At 33.4% G+C, this 6000-nt stretch overlaps 1 protein-coding gene across 2 annotated transcripts in view; it reads left to right on the forward strand.

Moving 5' to 3' along the window:
- LOC142353457 (CCR4-NOT transcription complex subunit 1-like) overlaps nt 1–6000 on the forward strand; it is a 279900-nt gene that overhangs the window by 71958 nt on the left and 201942 nt on the right. The gene's annotated exons all lie outside the window — the stretch shown is intronic.

Consider the following 6000-nt stretch of genomic DNA (forward strand, 5'->3'; position numbering starts at 1 on the left):
CAGAGTAGTAGCAAACAACATGACAAACAACACCCGTGCCAAACAGAAAACAGACCATTTTGGTCCATTTTGGTCAATCCTGTGGGATTTGGGGCTTATTAATTGTCGACTAATTCTTCGACTAATCGAATGATTCTTTGGTGGCATTTCTTGGAATTCAATGGAAAATTTCAGTATAAATGTACAACAAACCTGTACACTTCCACAAATTTTGTAGCTAAAATTGCTGTAGATTAAGACAGAGTTTTGATTTTTTGATTAATTTTGTTTGTTTGGTTTGAGTTTTTTGTAAACAGCTGGTTTGATTAGCCTCAATTGGTATTGAATCATCCCGAGTATGACCAATTTGAACTCCATTTACATTTTCCTGGCAACAAATACTCGTGTTTGAAAATAATTTAACTGAATAGTGTGGAATAATATACAAGGTAAATTAATTTTGACCCGAAATAAAAAAACAACTGCTTTAACTAACTTCATTAAAAAAACTGCATTATTAAACTGCATTAAACTGCATTAAACTGCATTTTAACTGCATTAAAAACAGCTGCATAACTGTATTGTCGAAAATATCTCGACGAATTAACAATGTGAAGACAACATTTCAATGTATCAAATATATCCAAACACAAAATCAAAAATTTTCAGTAATTTAATAACGAATTCAACAATTCGATTATTTAATTTTGGGTGATTTCTCTACTTCCCACCTTAGACGAAACTTTGAAAACTTACTAAGACTTATAGGGTGACGTAGAAAACGTACAAAACTTTGTTCAGAGCCGTATAAGGTCGTAATAATTCCGTTTTCTATGGCATCGTAACCAATGATGTAATAAACAATATCTAAAACATAAATTCTTAGAGTTAAAATAAAAAATAACGCCTATTTCATGCGTGTCATTTTTCATTACGTTTTGGAACAGGGTATAACTTTTCATACCTCTAAAAATTTACAAAACTTAATGTGGCGCCTTGTAAGGGCCCTATCAAGTTTTGTAAGACTTCTAACGGTTCTTTAACCTTTACATTGTTCTGAAAAACGCTCAATGTAAATAAAAAACTTTATCTGAAAGCATTTTGAAATTAGAAAACTTAGAGCGGCCCTTTATAAGGCCGTGCCAAGATCTGGAAGTCTTCTTATATATTGTGTTTTGAAAATATATTCCTCTAGGGTAACACAAGTTGTCATAAAAAATCAGTTCCGTCAGATTCAAGTAACAACAAGACGCACGAGTGCTGTCCTGGGACAAAAAAAACGCAAAAACTAGTAACTAATTAAATATGCAAAACTTAAAAAGAACAATTTCCTTACAGTGTCAGTGGTCTTTTGTTGATATGTTAAATTTTCTATCTATTACACCAAAATGCAGTAAAGTTGATACCAAATATCTCAACTGGTTCAATTATTGATTAACGCTATGAAAGAATAATGCTCAGATCCTGATATCTGATTTTTAATATAGCTTTTTATTTAGAAAATCATATGATACCTTCCAAATTTGTCTACAGCCAATAACTAAATGAATGGATGAACGTGTATGCCTAGCTGATTGAATGCCTAGCCGATATTGGATATTTCTATCCTGTGTGACAGGTTGAAAGTTTTAGCTTATAACCATTGGATCACATAAGTTTATTTCTGTGGTTGACGGAAAAAGGAACGAAAACAAAAATTATACTAGAAAAATCACAGATAATCAATTTTTTAAACCTAACTAGAAAGTTTTTCAACATTTTTCAGGCTGTTCCATTATTTATTGCACCTTATTGACCTTAGTAAGGCCTTAGTACGGACTTTGTTAATCTTGGTAAGGCCGTAAGTACGGAACCTTATTCATCTTGGTAAAGCCTTAATCCGGCTCTTTGTTAATCCTGGAAAGGCCTTAGTCCGGCACTTTGTTAATCTTGTTCAGGTCGCAAGTACGGAACCTTATTAATCTTGGTAAGGCCCTAGTACAAAACCTCATTATTCTTCTTACAGCCTTAATACGATACCTTAAAAATCCTAATGCAACAACCAATGTCGATCAACCTGGGTTGTTGCAATTAGCGACCGGTTTTCTCATCATGCCTATTTTTTTTGAAGAAACCTTAAGCTTTAAAGCTATATTCTGTTACCTTAAAATTGAAATTTGATGCAGTTCAACTGGTTCGAAAATATTGTTTGACGTCGTTTGAAAAATTTCTTGGGTACAGGCTACTGGCGCTGAACAGATCTTACAAAAAACATCAAAAAATGCCAACTGACTTTAGATAAAGGTAGAACGCTCTACAAATTCAAGTACTCATTTGAATTATGTGCTCGACAAAATGCGATGAGAAATGCTAGCTCGGATGAAAGTTATTCTAAATCATTACGGCTTGAGGGAGACATATGCAACTTATTGATAGGCACGCAATCTTTTGAGTAGGATGTTTTCACACTGCATCATCTGAGCGCAACTTCTCGGGACTCAATCTCCTCAATTCCTCATATCTTAGTTTGCTAGTTTGCGACTTCGGGTAACAAAATATTGGAATTTTTCCTTTGTTGCTATATTCTACTCCCCAGATGCGTTTTGCGTATAATCACTGGCAATTTTTGCAATCCGAAGCGGGTTTAAAGGGTCCTACATAATTTGGTACGCGTCAGTCTGTTTTGGTCGCTCAATGTATTCATGATAGAGCTCATAAGTGATCTCATCAAAACGTTCATTAATTGTGCAGAACTTTTACTGAGTGAAAAAGATCCTTCAAAAGTTTCAAAGTTGTTCTGTGGTAATTCCATGCAAATTGTTATCTTATGCCAATTAAACTGCTTGTTTTATTTTACTTAATTGATTAAAAAAATAACTTAATTGTTTCAGGAGACTATTAAAAATTGGAAAAAAATAAGTTCAGATACGACGTGCCAATTTTCATTTAAAAATTTTAAGATCCCCGCGACCACCCCACCACCAGCCCTCTCTCCCCACAGTGTTTTTATGCCGCCAAACACGGTTTATGTGTCTATAAATAGCACGTTACGAATTAAAACTATCACGTGCGCCTGGGGCATAAAAAATTCGTGGGGAACAGAATGGAAACATATTTTGGAACCTTTTCACTACGTTATCCCTTCCCCCCAGTACGTTCCCTCCCCCCTAATTACAGAGCACGTGCCAATAAATCGTAAATCATTATGGAAAAATATGGCACGTCCGTCGGGGGGGGGGGGGGTGTGCAAATAATATGCACACACTAAACTAGGGGGGGCACAAACACAAAAGACCCAAAACTTGTAAATTTACAAATCTGCAGCTAAACTTTGAGAGGCGGCCAAATTTACTAAGCGATTGTTTACAAGCGGGGTAGATTTATTTTTGCTCACAATAGCCTGAAATTTAATAGCTGTTGAAGTTTGCAAAAAGTAATACCAAATCAGTGGTTTTAAATTTTTTTTATTTTGTCTTCAGCAACTTTCTGCTATTGCTATCCAACATCTCTGTATTAAATTGGGACATTATTTGGAATCATTTCAAAATTAAATGCTTTTCTCGAACAAAATAAGATTATCATTTTCAAAAGTTTATGCTCTCTGACCTTTATTGCACAAAGTGGAGCAAATATTGTCAAAACTATTTTTTGGTCATAGTTTTATTTTTGTTATCGGATCTTCCCCCCCCCCCCCCAATACGTTGTACAGTCCCAAGTTACAGAGCTCGTGCCATTGCAGAGTAAATCATTCTGTAAAAATGTGGCACGTCTGCAAATAATATGTACCCACTCAGGGGGGGCACAAAGGGAAAAGTCCTAGTTGTCATACTAAGACAGTTTAGTTGGATGTTTTCATTACCTGATATGAAGCGATTTAAACAGTTCATTGTTGTCCACAAAAAATTTAAAAAAAGCCAACTTTATGGAAAAATTCAAAATTTTTGTACAAACAAATGCTTTGTCTGAACTTGACAAACAGCATACAATCCATATTATGCTCATTTTTTTAGCAAATGAAAATATTGAAATCTGCTATTTTCATTCATCACTGAAAATCAAAATGATAATAACAGAAAACTAAAACCAAAATGATGAAGAGAGAATCTGTACACTTGTCGTGGGACTAGACCATTACAGACACACTTAAGGGCTCCCGGAGAAAACTTATCTGTGAGCAAGGTAGCGAATGCACCTTTTTTCGTGATTCTTAAAAAGAGTTCATCCGTCTGAAGGTCTGTTCACTAAACAACTAAGGGTTCGCTCAAAGGGAATTTGAAATTAGCGAGGAACGATGAGAAAGAATATAAAGGGTGTGCGAATGCGATTAACTTATCAGTTTTTATCTAGCATTTTGAAGTGGCACATACAGCAAGTCAAAGGATCTTCGGAGGTTCCATTATGCAAAAATCTTCTACAAAGATGAAACTCATTTGTTCATCTGAAAATACTGGACTAATTCAATCAATTACACTATTTTTTTAAGATAATTTTGCATCATTTTACATCAATATCATAATGACGGCACAGTTTTATGCGCAGTGAAAAACTATTCATTGTATTGATCCAAAAAATCTTGATCTTAGTTTATATATCAGCTTTATATGGATTCTCAAATGAAAGCCTGGCAGCAAATAGTGACAACTTTAAGTTAATTTTAAAAATCTGGTCATTTAGTTTTTGATTTTAGACACACACCCGCAATTATAATGCAAAGAATCGTCTTTATGGTAGAAAATTTGTAGGTAACAATTTTCTTGGTTAAAAGGTTTTTTTCATCTTGAAAACTTAATTTTAACTTTTGCATTTTCATCTCTAAGATTTCTTACAACTGTTCAATTTCAAAAGTGAAAGGCTACATTTATATCCACAACAGCAAAATTTTTGAAAACTCTCCAATAATTACTTTATGATCTCCAAACTAAAAAAAATAGCTTCTTCAGATTAAAGAATGTTTTTTGGATCCTAATTTGGGATATTTTGTACAAAAATTATATTTTTGATATTCTAAGTAATGTATTTTCCGACAAAACAAATGAGAGCAGGGATAAGAGTAAATATAATGAAATTTAAACAAACATTTGGTGCCTAATTTTTTTTCTCTTTTTTGCCTGATTTCGACGTTCATTGAGATTTAAAGAATTTGTTGGTACACCTCGAGCTGACAAAAAAATAACAAATGAATGATGCTTTTGTATTAGCTGAAAGATATGATGCACGCACTGTATGCTTTCAAATATGCTGTACAGTTGTAGGAACTTTTATTTGTTACACAATCACGCGAGACTTCTTTTTTGTTTTTTCCAAGTTTTTCAATTCCAAAAAAAATTTTCAACATACAGTTATTTAATCTACTAGACCTATAGTTACCAAAGGAAGTTTTAAAAAATTTATAAAGATTGAAGTGAACAATAAAATGTGCCTCAAAATCAATATGACGAGAAAAATTTTTATAGACAAATGACGCCCTGGTTCAGAAATGATAGTTTGTATAAGTATAAAAATCGTCAGTATGTTTGGTTTTAAATAGACAAAACAACGTTACGTTCTGTTTTTTCTCACTTAAGATTTTTTTGGTATCGTCGATGTATTCGATTTTGAATGTAAGGAATCTTTGTGGTATGTTTGGTTCCTTAGATTCGGTATGCTTGTTTGGTATGTTTGATTTCAATCAAAACTAACATAATTGTCGGTATTGGACGATTTCACTCGATATTCACTTTCTAAAAAATATAATTGAGTCTAAGAAGTACGTTTGAAACTCCTGCAATTGGAAAGTGATCGTAATATTTTCTACAATACAAACAAAAAACCTCAAAAACCTCATACGTTTAAAACCAAGCATGCCACCAAATCAATGAAACGAAAAATACTGATGACTTCTTAAGTCTGAAACCGAACATGCCAAATCTAAGAAACTAAAACAACCGATCATTATCTTACATTTAAAACTGAACAAATCGAATCTAGGGAACCGAATATACTGACGATTATCTGGCGTTTAAAACCAAAAATATCGAATCTAAGAAATCGAACATACCAAAC

This window comes from Convolutriloba macropyga, chromosome 14 (assembly GCF_964194025.1).
Source record: "Convolutriloba macropyga chromosome 14, txConMacr16.3, whole genome shotgun sequence".
Classification (NCBI taxonomy): domain Eukaryota; kingdom Metazoa; phylum Xenacoelomorpha; order Acoela; family Convolutidae; genus Convolutriloba; species Convolutriloba macropyga.